General features: G+C 45.6%; 2 pseudogenes; both read left to right on the top strand.

The window, feature by feature from the left end:
* Positions 1-299: 299 nt before the first annotated feature.
* Positions 300-1,894, top strand: LOC147650217 (uncharacterized; annotated as a pseudogene).
* Positions 1,895-12,176: 10,282 nt separating this feature from the next.
* On the top strand, positions 12,177-13,428 carry LOC147650216 (uncharacterized; annotated as a pseudogene).
* The last annotated feature ends 337 nt before the right edge of the window (positions 13,429-13,765 follow it).

The following is a 13,765-nucleotide window of genomic DNA, read 5'->3' as shown; positions in this document are numbered from 1 at the left end:
GTGAATGTAAGGCAGCCTCTTCCCCCTGCCTTCAAGAAGGGGTGCTTATCGATAGCTCTTGCTCTTTCCCTCCTGCTCTTCTCCACGGGACCCCAAGAAATAATGCTGCACTTGCATCTCAGCTAAGGGAAAGGGCCTCGTTTTTAAGTTCTTCTTTTCTATGCTATACTATCTCCCCTGTTTCCCTGGCTGCAGCTGGGCGGACAGTGGTAACAGAGAAGCAGGGGACATAGAAATTATAGCAGAGAGGGATTTGGTAAGTGGCCAATGGAGTGGTGCTGTAGATTTAATAACCTGGGGAAAGGGTTATACTTGTGTTTGCACAGAAAACGGACCACGCTGGATTCCTGCTCATTGTGTCAAGCCTTCTTTGGAGCACACAGGAAGGAACAGGATGGATGGCTCCGCAGCCAAAACGGAACGTGTGAGTGACACTGGCTAAAGCCGTACATCAGGATACGCTGTGTTTAGCAATCGCCAATCCTGAAAAGCCATGCTCTACATGTCTTGTTGGTGTTCCTCCTAACAACTGGCCTTGTCCCTCACAAGCTTTTAATTGTAAATCAAGAAATCCTGTACATAATGTAGACTCCCGGGATAGCATTTAGGCCCTCTTGCCTCAGGTTACAGCTGAGCCACAAGAACTAGAATTGCTAGGATCATTGCAAATGGATGCTTGTGTAATGTCTAGTTACAGGGACAAAGACAAGACCACAAGGGGGTTACCTCCGAATGTAAATGCAGCCTTAGACGTATATAGAAATGCAAGCTGATGGTGTAACTCTACCTCATGCTGTACATCACGTGCCTCTCATGTGCCTTTGCAGCTGCCAAAGGGTGTGTTTTTAATCTGTGGTGATCGTGCTTGGTTTGGTATTCCAAGTAAAGTAACAGGAGGTCCCTGCAGGTTGGGGCGATTGACCTTATTGACACCCAACAGAACAATGATAGATCAAGAGGTAAGAAGAACATGATCACTTTGACACACATTTACTTCTCAGTGTCAGGATGCTGTGGCCTTTTGGGGACCTGGTTCTGTTATTTCTGCATCTGTTCTGGCACCTGGAGTGGCTGCAGCTCACACTTTAACCTCGACACATAGACTTGGTTGTTGGCTAGCCAAACAAAGCAATGACACATCTGTAGCTTTAAGTGGGTTATTAATGGATGTAGATAGCATTAGACATGCCACTTTGCAGAATGGAGCCACTATGATTTTCTGTTATTGGCACATGGTCATGGGTGTCAGGATTTTGAAGGAATGTGTTGTATGAATTTATCAGATCACAGTGAATCAATCTACAAAAGCACTGCAAACTTGAGAGTTAATTACACGTGAATGAAGGACGGATAGATGATCTTTTCAAGGGCTGGGCCATCACGGGGTGGCTTGGATCTTTGTTGAAGACTGGACTGCTAATCTCGTTAGTGATTGTAATTATTGCTTTGTGTCTCCCCTGCCTGCTTGGATTTTAGCAAAGGGCCCTGCAAAAACCCTTGACAGCTGTGTTTGTAGCTCAAATACAAAAAGGGAGAAGTGTGGCTGGACTTAGCAGCTGGTCTGCAGGCTCATCAATTGGGTTAGCAGAAGAAGAAATTGATAAAATACAAGTTTATCCATAGCAAGGAAGAAAGCAAGGCCTTTAGCATGCAAACCAATAAATTAGATACATAAGGGATATTTGCAGTTAGGGGACAGTTATGCCTTAGGAGAGCATATGTGCCTTAATAATCTGTTGTAAGCTCTTGCCAATTAATTATTGACATCAATTGCTTTGTACCAATAAAATACAATGAGCTATTGCTTTGTCCAATGAATATAATGAGCTGTTTCGATGTAACTAATGACTTCAGAGCACGTTTTGTTAAGGGCGTAAACTTGAGATAATGTAATAAAGAGGAGCCGTTGCTGTCTCTACTCAAGTGTGGGTGGGTGGGTGGGTGTGTGTTGTGTGTCTGTCTCTACAATGACCCAAGGTGACCTCCAGAAGTGCCTCCAAGCTCACCCAGCCTGAGATTCTGTGACTCTCAGAATAAAGCAGGTTGCAGTTTCCTAAGGACAAATGAAAAAGCTCCACACATGGCAGGGTTCTCCTGACCTCACCAAAGTGGATTATGGCACATGTCTCCCTTCTGCAGATTCCTCCCTGGAGTGATCATGTCCCTCAGTGTCACTCCTTGAGGCTGAGAGAAATCTTTGCCCACGATCATTGGTCTGGGTGATCAATCTCTAATTCAGAATTGGTTTTCCGGGCTTGAATAGAATTGCTTCAAAGCTCCTTCAAATACAATGCACTATACTGGAAGTTTTATATATAGCTATCTATCTATCTATCTATCTATCTATCTATCTATCTATATATCTATATATCTATATATCTATATATCTATATCTATCTATCTTCGGAAGGTATATATAATTATATACCCTGTACTGGGTAGTAATTAATTCTGATAAAGATCTTTTAGTTTAATCGTGATCATAACAACCTCTTTATTTGTCTATAAATACATCCTACATCCTATGGAACACTGTTGTATAAAGTTCACTTACACCTATAACTATCCTTTAAACATAAACTACTGACAAATTCTAAGGCTAATTCTACATCCAGCTGCATTCTGGCTCCTCTCTGAGAAGTTTAGGAAGCAAGGAGATCCCTTCTGCTCCCTGTGACTCGACGGGAGTGTCTCGTGCCTGCTCCCTGCACAGCTCTCCAGGTGGTGCTGTCGGTCTCGGGCCAGCTGTGACTGCAGCAGGGACACCTGAAAGAGGCACAAGGCCCGGCTCAGACAAGCCCACGCTGGCAGCAGCATCCACAGCCCCACGGTACCGGCTGTCAGGGCAGACACAGCCTCCAACTGCAGCCCTCACCAACACTCTGCCCTCGGGGAAGGGGAAAGGAACAGGCTCCCAGACTGGCCCTGAACAGAGCTCAGATGATCAACAAGTCCATTCCAAGGCTGCCAAACCCTTCCCACGTACATCCCTCAGCCCCCACAGGTCTAGCAGAGAGAGTTCCAACAGCAGTGAGGAACCCAACTCTCATTTCCAAAGGACACATTTGGGCCACTGACCCCTTGCTCCACAGGCTGTGCATCAGCAGGAGGGCTACTGCTGCTCCCCTGAGCTGCTGGAGAACTCTTCTCTTTGAGAAGTCAAGGTATTTTGCTGGTCAGACTTGGGGACACGCGACCTAAGAGAGTGTGGTGGGAACATTCTCCTAAAAATTCCGATTCCTCTCCCCTCAGGTTCCACCTCCACATTGGATGGGAGAAAAGGCCACAGAAATCCGTCAGCAAACATGGGGCAAAAGAACCTCTGGACATCAATGCAAGATCTCTGCTCTGAGATCCTGAATTGCACCAGACAACACTGGGGGCAAAAAGTTCTCGCTGGGGGCTGCACAAGAGAGGCCAGGGTGTGTCCAGGGACACGGGGCCAGGGAGGGAGACAGTGCAGTGAAGGCACCTTTGAGAAAGCCATGGGCTGCCGCAAGAGACAGAACAAAAGGCTGTGCCCAGAGCAGGGAAAGGGAGAGGCAAGGAAACAAGCAGGGCACTGCAAAGCATTGCCTGGGCAAACGTGCTGTGCTCCAGAGGAGCCTGAGGCTCCGTGGAGGCACAGAAAGCCCATTTTACCTGCTCAAAAGTTCTCCTGGGCTCAGTGGTTAGTTCAGGAGTCTCTGTCTTTTCCTGAGCTGATGCAACCGGCTGATTTGGTTCCAGCATGGTCTGTGAGACACGTAACAGCTGCTCTTCTTGTGCTCCAACAGCCTGCTGGGGATTCAGAGGGGAGATGATTGCCTTATTTCAAACACCACAAGAGCTGTCCCTCAGAAATCTCCATCTTGGCAAGCATCCTCGAGGCACCAGCAGTGCAGCTGCTGCTGCTCAGATCTCTTGGTACAAAACTCTGCTGGGTTTAGTCCATCGCCCTGCTCACCTGCTCCATTCCTTCCCACACCAAATCCAAATCCCCACGTGTTGCCATGATCTTGTGTGGGCACAGGAGAAGCAGCTCCCCATGCCCAGCATTTGGCCTGCAGCTGATTTGAACAGCAGACTCCAGAGCTGTAGCAGTCATTCTGGGCATGCCAGGAAACAATCTGCCAGTCAATGGTCTCTGGCTGGGGCCAGGCAGACAGACAAGGCTGCCTGCCGCAGCTTGGGCTGCTTTGGCCAAGCAGGCCTGGACTCACAGGGATATAGAGTCCCACTTCTTTATGGGAAATATCACTGGAATCCTTCAGGGACATTGGAGTGGACTGAAGGTCAGTGTCTCTGCCTACCTGGAGATGAGACTGGCCCATGCAGTTGTCAGGAGATTTTCTCTGCAGGATTACAAAGTTTTTCTTCAGAGTCCCTTTGGCCATTTCGCTCTTCCTCAGTGCAGCGCTCAGGAGTTGTCCATTCTCTGTCCCTTTGATTTCTTCTCTTCCTCTCTTCTTCAAGGCAGCAGCAGCAGTCCCATGGTCCAACTCTTCTTGCATGTCTTCCCTCTCTGCTTCCAATTCCTGGGTTATCTTCTTCCGACTCTGCGTGTCAGATGCAGCCGTTTCCATCTTCTTTTCCAGATCCCTCAGCTTCTGTTGGCACAATTCCCGTTCATGCTGCCAAAACAGGGAGAAGAAGACTCACCCATTGCCTCTCTTGGTTTGCTTCTCATACCAGATCTGGACTCCTGCTGCAGGGGCAGGCACGTGCTGCCCCCCTCTCTCTCTGCCTCTCGGGCTGCTGCAGACCTTGGCTGGGCCCCCCGTGACGCTGCCTCTTTCCCAGCTCGCTCAGCCCATCCCAGCTTCCTTTCTGCCCGTCCCCGACCTCTGGCAGCTCCACTCCTGTGTTCCTTTGGGCACGAGCTGCCAGAACTGCAGCCAGGATTTCAAGTCAATGCAAAGCAGGATTTAGGCAGTGCCATGAGGATGCGCTCTGCATCAGGAAGGAAGGAGACAGCAAACACCTTCAGCATTTCATTCCCTTGGCTTGGGGCAACAGGAGTGGTTTTCCAACACTCCTGTGTAGACTTTCCATGGCAGCATCCCCGAGAGCCCCACTGCCCTCTCTTGCAGCACCAATGGCCAGATCAGTCTGTCATTCCCTGCTGCCACTCAGGACGAGTTCTCCCATTTTCTTGTTTTTGCCAGGTTTTAGTGCACAAGCTGCCTTTTCAACCTTCCACTGTTTAAATGTAATGAAAAGATAGCCTGAAATATTTCATACTTATTGGAATTTATTCCATTTTTGTCAGCTTTGTTGAAATTTGGAGGAGGTTTTGAGGCTTTTCCCAGCCAGCCAATGACTGAGGGCAGTTTGGCAGAGGCGGGAACCCTCAGCCCCGCCCCCGTCTCGCCCAGCCAATCCCTGAGGGCACTTTTCCCGGCCCGCGGTTTGGGCGGGAGCCGCCCCCCCCATTGTCAATCACTGAGGGGCTTCGGCTGAGGCGGGAACTTCTCCCCGGCCTCCCCTCGCCGGTCACTGCCGCCCCTCCCCTGCCTCGCTCCCAGTGGCTCCTTGTGACTCTGAATTTTCCCCAGCTGCCCCAGTCTGGGCTGGTTTGTACTGGTTTCTTCTCCCCGCTCCCCAGGTAGAGGAGCTCCGCTACCCCCAGCGCCCAGAGCATACAAGTCATGTCGCTAGAGCTTCCTGACCACAAAGGAGACAGAGGAGTCCTGTAGAAGTCCTGTGATTCGAACAAAGGGAAAGAATCCATTAGGCGTGTCTCCAATGGGATCTCTCTGAATCAGTTGGAGCAAGTGGCCTTCTTTTCTTCTCATTCTTTTTCCCTGTTGGCCGGGGTACTTGGAAGGTGCTCGAGACATCCTGATCCACCTATCCATGTCCCTCTTATTATGCGCCCTCTGTAAAACACATGACCCATGATCATTGCAACTGGCTAAATCAATTGATATTTTTCAGTGAGCTTTACTAATGGACATGGGCTGCTCCTCAGCCAAGCTCATGCTAAACTGTTGAACTTTGGGAAGAAGAACAAAGACTTTATAGGATTGTGAGAGATGAGGTGATATTTTTTGCTGAAGCCAAAAGGTTATTAGGTGAAAGAATTATGAAAAACGAGGTTCACTCTCCTGTAACATTTTAAAAGGTTTAATAAAGACAATAAGAGACAGAAAATAAAGCAAAGAGTAAGGGCTGGATGCCTTGGCTCTCTGCCAAGAGCACACCTGGTGCTTTGGAAACACCCTTTATATACCATTTGTACAGTATGGACTATATGCATATTCAGACTTTTCTAGGAAATGTTTTGCATGGCCACTCTTTGGGTCCACCTTTCTAGAGCATGCGTGTTCCTTGACTTTGTGCATTTAATTTCTCTCTTATCGTCTTTGACTTTGGGCCATGGCTCGTTCTTCCACAGGCAGTAAGTGCTGAGAGCAGCCTGGGCCCCCTCATCTGTTCACTGGAGGTTATCCTGCCCGTTCTGACAGGACTTAAACCTAACGTCTAAAATTCTTCTGACCTACGCCTCAGTTCTAGTTAACAGCAGGAGAGTGAGAAAAAGACATCGCAAAAGCTATTCTAACATTATACATGCACCGTTCATCTTAATACTTGTGAAAAGCCAATAGCATAGTATGCATTTATAACAGAATGAAACTTGCTGGTTCTGTGTGTTGCCATTTGTGGTTTGGATATGTTCTGCTTGGTTTGTTTGGTGCTGTTGTGGGCTGGGAGAGGGGAGGGGTTGAAGACCTGAAGACAAAGGAAGTAGAATGAGAGAGGAGGGCACAGAAAAGTAGGCAGCTGGGAGAGAATGTAAAGTCCAGTGTACCCAGCCGTGAGGGATTAGCATTTAAGAAAACAAAGGGAAACACCTAAGGAAGATCAGGCTGCTGGAGGCTGATGGGAGTTTTTCTCCTGGCCAATAACTGGCCATTTCTGACAGCTGACAGTAGTTTTCACCATTGAAAAGTGAGATCAACCTGTGAACACCACCTTAAGATCTAAGCCCGAGAATTTCTGGTTCTCTTTGGTTTCCGGCTTTTGAAGAAGTAACAGGGTTTCAGCTCAGCCTCCTCCTCCCCCGACCCAGGCCGGACAAGGCCGCAGGGGGGAGCAGGGCTGGCCAGAGTTCTGCGCTTCCCGGGGATGACGGAGAGTGTGAAGCGTCAGGAGCCCCTTCTCGGAGGGCTCGCTGGGCCTTGTACAGCAGGCCTGCTGGGCCAGGCCGGTCCCTGGCTCGGCTGCAGTTTCTGCCACTGCTGAGTTTCACCAGAGACTGCCAAGTAAAGAGAAGAAAGCCATTGACCTGCAGCACTCTGAGACAGTGGCCACACTCTCCAGAGCAGCCATGAAAAATCTTCCATCGCAGACAGCTCCAGCCGCCGCTCCGGCAGAGATCACAAGACCGTCTACAAGGCCTGGGCAAGATTTGAACCCTTTCACTACCCAGATGAGACTTGCTGGTTAATATTTTTTTTTTTTCCCCAGAGAGAGGGGAAGAGAGAGTGTGATCAACAGGTAAAGAGGCAACATAAACTATCAAAGACAGTGAAAAAAGGAATTAAGCTTCAGACGGGAGAGAGAAATAAGGAGATGCTTTAATAAGCTGAAATATTCTTTTGCTAAAACTATAGAGATGGACAATAAGTGTTCTGAAAAAACTCCTTTAATTCATGAAAGAGTATTTGCGGGGAGAATAGAATATTTCAAAGTGTGGATTTAAGCAAATAGTGAAGTAGTTGTGATCTTATGTGATGCTGGAACAGAAATGGAGAAGTGAGAGTTGTTAAAAATTTGCAGCCTTTAAGAGGCAAAGAGAAAACTTCTGGTTCCAGAAATGCTTTCAGAGACAGATGAAGAGAACTTTTGCCTTTGAATAACTCATCCTTGAAATGACACCCCCTCTTGACTCATTAGCCCATAGCACACCTCAGAGTGGTGTGAAATGGGAGGAGAGAACTGATGGCAGAGTTCTCCGGGTGGCTTGCATCAGAAAAATAGAAAACCATTAGAAAACGTTTTTCTTCTGAAAAACTCCATAAATCAGCAGAAGAGAGCTTCTTTTTCTCTACAAAGACTGATGAAGAGACTATAGCAAAGTTGGGACTGTTTTAACCACCAAGGTTTTGTCTCTGTGTTGTCATGTGAACAAGACAATGGTTGTGTGGTAAAGAAAAAGGGTTCTAGAAGTTGCAGTCTGGTTTCTTATTCTTGTAGTTAGGTTAAGAAACCTTCTTTGTTCCTTGTAAGTTTTAAGCCTGTTTTGCTCTTGTTCTAACCCATATCTCACAGCAAGAAATAAGTAAGTTTTCTAGTGATTTTTTAGCTGGTGCTTTAAAACCACGACAGGCTTAGAATGATAATGTGCAGTCACCATCATTGGCAACTATCATTGCAATATCTTTCCTTTTACCAGGGGGAACGGCTGCCATAAATGCAAAAAAATATAGCTCCTCTTGCCTGTTGGGGAGAAAAACAGCTTCATTAGATTTTGAAAATGTTGAGTGAGTTGCTAACTGATGTTGATAGTATTAGGCATGCTACCTTGCAAAATCACGCAGCTATGGATTTTTTGTTGTCAGCGCACAGACGCGGCTGTGAAGACTTTGAAGATTTCCGACTGGCTTGCTAGGTTAGGTTTAAAGGGTTGGTGGCAGACCTTGATCAAGGGGGCAATAATGTTACTGCTTGTATTTCTAAGTTTTATGCTGATTCTTCCTTGTTTTTTACAAGGCCTTCAACAAATGTTGCACCATTTAGTTACTCCAATTTTTAAGAAAAGAGTGGGAGCTGTAAGAGTCTGGGCTGTGTTAGAACAAATTTGACCATAAAGAGGAACACTTAAGAACAAGAGCAGGGTTATCAGACAGGGAAGGGGCAGTCGTGGTCAGCAAGAGAACACAAAGAAAGAGCTAAACAGGATGAGAAATAGAGAAATTGAACAAGTTGCGGTCCGATATACGCAAATGTAATTATCCAATAAGAATGCTTCTAAGGGTGTGTGAACAGCTGTCGCGCTATATCAGGAACGGCGAAGCCCTACGTGACTCTCTCAGCTGCATTGTCCAAGAGAGCAAAGTTAATTATTCTTAATCTTCTTTTATACACATGTTCGAGAAGGTCTGAGAGGTAAAACTCTCCTTGGCCATTAAAGCAACATACCTACCATCATTGGTTAAGTGGAACACCGCCCCTTGCCTAAACAACACCTGTAGATTGTTGTCCTTTACCAAGGGCTGTTTGGACTCTTTCTCATGCTTTCTCAGGCGTGAGTGAGAAGCCTCTGTGACTTAGTTTTACACTTAGTTTCTGTTCCCTACTTACTTTTTACAATTAAGTGACAACGAACAACACACATGCAGTCGATTGTAGAAGAAATACTTGTGTGTAGATTTGTGTACAGTATAAATGTACCCAAACTTAGAGAATAAATGAACGATCCAATCATCATATTGGTGCTGTGTCGTTCCTGTTCCCGCGTGAAGAAATGAAAGCCCTGGCAATCAATTAATTGGATAAGACCTTATTTGGGACTTACCAATTCACAATTGCAACCACATTTAGAAATGTTAAAGGGGTCAGAAAACACTACTGATACCCGTGAGTTGACCCCAGAAGCCCTTTTTGTTCCTGAATTGGTTGTCAAAGCTTTGCTTGAGAAATTTGTCTCTCGCATTGAGCTATTGGCACAAATAGTACGATTATTTGTTTTGAAATTCTTGTGCAATGGAGTGATCAGTGGGAAGATCCTTTACATATGTTAGAATGGCTATTTTTACCTTTTTGATCTATAAAAACTGCCCCTGGTCTTTTTGAATTAATTGCTGAACTTATTAAGTGTCCTAAACAATGTGTTGGATTGACTGGTCAAGATCCTGAAAGAATTGTTTTGCCTCTTCAGAACTGGTACTTTGAGTGCTGTTGTGCCAACAGTTACTGGCAAGCTGTGATAACTTACAAGCTGCTAGGCTTACATTACAAGCTGCTATGGCTGCTTTTACAGGGCAGGTGTCTTACCATTTACCAAGTCACTCTTCACTGAAATTTTTTCAGCAAGTACCAGTTGGCCAAAAGCAGTTAAGTATGGAAAGCCCTGTAGATGGACCCGGTGTTTTTACAGATGGCTCTGGAAAAACAGAAAAAACTGCAGTTGCATTGAAAATCAATGGTAATTGGCAACCTGTGGTAAAATATCAAACTGGTTCACTGCAAATTGTTGAACTGAAAGCCACGGCCACTGCATTTCAATTGTTCCCTCAAGCTGTAAATATTGTGACAGATTCTGCCTATGTAGCAAATTTGACTGGAAAATTAGATCAAGTTGTTTTATCTGAAATTGATCACCCACCTTTATTTGATGTGTTGGTGGAATTGTGGGATACAATTCAGCAACGCACTGAATCATATTTTGTGATGCATATTCACAGTCACACTTCTCTCCCGGGGTTTTTCACTGAAGGAAATGCTGATGCTCTTGATGATCATTGTTGCCAATGTTGCCTTAATGGTTCCTCACCACAGGCAACAAGGTATCTTATCCATTTGACCATCAAGGTTTTCAAGCATTACCACGACAATTTGGTCTTAGTAACAATGACGCTCGTTCAATGATTTGTTGTATGCCCTGACAGTCACGGTTCACGTGTTCCTATGTATTATGGGACCAAGCCCAGAGGGTTGCAAGCGTTGCAACTTTGGCAGACAGACACAACTCACAGTCACAACGTCACAACAGACGGTCCGAACATTCTCTCACCTGTCTCACAACCGTCTCAAGGACAGAGACTGAGATCCTGAATATCGCAAGGGACTTGGCTTAGGGGTTTGGGCCTAGCTGAGGTGGATGTTTGCTAAGTGATTGTTTGCAGGTGGTTGCACGGTACACTGCCCTCGTTCCTGCTGGTGAGCAAAGGCTTGCAAGACGTGGTTTGCTCTGGACCCTACACCTTCCCCCTGCGCAATGGAATTCATCATCAATCTCCTCTGGTTTTGGCCCTGTGCCCCTCGCTTTGTAAAAGACTAGAAAATCACACCCCAAATTTACCTTCCTTTGAGATCTCCCCAACAGACAGAAGACTCTGCGTCTTTGGACGGCCGAGTGGACTTCGACGTTGGTAACTATAATCCCCTTACTCTCTTTTTCTTATGCTTTGCTTTCTCCTCTTTTCCCTCTACCGCATGTTAGTGCTGATGAGCACTCAATAAAGTGTGTTTTGCTGTTTAAGTCCTTGGTTTAAGTCCCTGATAATCTTCTGTACACTGAGATCGAATGAAAGAACCACATCACGAATCCCACCTTGCGGATCGTGACACTCAGACTGATGAGTTTGGGAGACTAAAGCATGTACATGTCTATTTATTGATACTTTTCTCACTTTGCTATTGTAGCAACTGCACATGCAGGAGAAAAAGCTTTGGATGTTATTTGTCATTTTCAAAGAGCATTTGCAATTCTAGGAGTACCTCCAAAAATAAAAACTGATAATGGATCTTGTTATATATATCTCAGAAAACACAAGATTTTTTGGCTGCATGGGGAATTGTATATGATACAGGTATTCTTCATTCTTCTGCTGGACAAGCTATTGTTGAACATGCCTATGGCACTCTGAAGCATCAGCTTCAAAAAGAAAAAAGGGGAATGCAAGGAGAAACCCCCCAGGCACGACTGCACAAAGCAGTTTATGTGTTAAACGTTTTATCCTACAGGGAGAAAACTTCTTGCCCTCCTTTATTTCCTCATTTCTCTACTTTGATTTCAAAATCCGAGTTGCAAAAGCCTGCTCGGGTGCAGGTGAGGTGTTGCAATGCAGTTAGAAAGGATGGTATGATGCAAAGAATGTACCCCCAAAAATGTAGAACTGTAAGCTTCTTTCCCTTATCTCTTTCTCCCCAGTTCCCCTTATTGGTTGTGTGAATGTAAGGCAGCCTCTTCCCCCTGCCTTCAAGAAGGGCTGCTTATCGATAGCTCTTGCTCTTTCCCTCCTGCTCTTCTCCACGGGACCCCAAGAAATAATGCTGCACTTGCATCTCAGCTAAGGGAAAGGGCCTCGTTTTTAAGTTCTTCTTTTCTATGCTATACTATCTCCCCTGTTTCCCTGGCTGCAGCTGGGCGGACAGTGGTAACAGAGAAGCAGGGGACATAGAAATTATAGCAGAGAGGGATTTGGTAAGTGGCCAATGGAGTGGTGCTGTAGATTTAATAACCTGGGGAAAGGGTTATACTTGTGTTTGCACAGAAAACGGACCACGCTGGATTCCTGCTCATTGTGTCAAGCCTTCTTTGGAGCACACAGGAAGGAACAGGATGGATGGCTCCGCAGCCAAAACGGAACGTGTGAGTGACACTGGCTAAAGCCGTACATCAGGATACGCTGTGTTTAGCAATCGCCAATCCTGAAAAGCCATGCTCTACATGTCTTGTTGGTGCTCCTCCTAACAACTGGCCTTGTCCCTCACAAGCTTTTAATTGTAAATCAAGAAATCCTGTACATAATGTAGACTCCCGGGATAGCATTTAGGCCCTCTTGCCTCAGGTTACAGCTGAGCCACAAGAACTAGAATTGCTAGGATCATTGCAAATGGATGCTTGTGTAATGTCTAGTTACAGGGACAAAGACAAGACCACAAGGGGGTTACCTCCGAATGTAAATGCAGCCTTAGACGTATATAGAAATGCAAGCTGATGGTGTAACTCTACCTCATGCTGTACATCACGTGCCTCTCATGTGCCTTTGCAGCTGCCAAAGGGTGTGTTTTTAATCTGTGGTGATCGTGCTTGGTTTGGTATTCCAAGGAAAGTAACAGGAGGTCCCTGCAGGTTGGGGCAATTGACCTTATTGACACCCAACAGAACAATGATAGATCAAGAGGTAAGAAGAACATGATCACTTTGACACACATTTACTTCTCAGTGTCAGGATGCTGTGGCCTTTTGGGGACCTGGTTCTGTTATTTCTGCATCTGTTCTGGCACCTGGAGTGGCTGCAGCTCACACTTTAACCTCGACACATAGACTTGGTTGTTGGCTAGCCAAACAAAGCAATGACACATCTGTAGCTTTAAGTGGGTTATTAATGGATGTAGATAGCATTAGACATGCCACTTTGCAGAATGGAGCCACTATGATTTTCTGTTATTGGCACATGGTCATGGGTGTCAGGATTTTGAAGGAATGTGTTGTATGAATTTATCAGATCACAGTGAATCAATCTACAAAAGCACTGCAAACTTGAGAGTTAATTACACGTGAATGAAGGACGGATAGATGATCTTTTCAAGGGCTGGGCCATCACGGGGTGGCTTGGATCTTTGTTGAAGACTGGACTGCTAATCTCGTTAGTGATTGTAATTATTGCTTTGTGTCTCCCCTGCCTGCTTGGATTTTAGCAAAGGGCCCTGCAAAAACCCTTGACAGCTGTGTTTGTAGCTCAAATACAAAAAGGGAGAAGTGTGGCTGGACTTAGCAGCTGGTCTGCAGGCTCATCAATTGGGTTAGCAGAAGAAGAAATTGATAAAATACAAGTTTATCCATAGCAAGGAAGAAAGCAAGGCCTTTAGCATGCAAACCAATAAATTAGATACATAAGGGATATTTGCAGTTAGGGGACAGTTATGCCTTAGGAGAGCATATGTGCCTTAATAATCTGTTGTAAGCTCTTGCCAATTAATTATTGACATCAATTGCTTTGTACCAATAAAATACAATGAGCTATTGCTTTGTCCAATGAATATAATGAGCTGTTTCGATGTAACTAATGACTTCAGAGCACGTTTTGTTAAGGGCGTAAACTTGAGATAA

This window comes from Cyanistes caeruleus, chromosome 16 (genome assembly GCF_971803275.1).
Source record: "Cyanistes caeruleus chromosome 16, bCyaCae1.hap1.1, whole genome shotgun sequence".
NCBI classification, from domain to species: domain Eukaryota; kingdom Metazoa; phylum Chordata; class Aves; order Passeriformes; family Paridae; genus Cyanistes; species Cyanistes caeruleus.
This window is presented reverse-complemented; position numbering and strand designations above follow the sequence as displayed.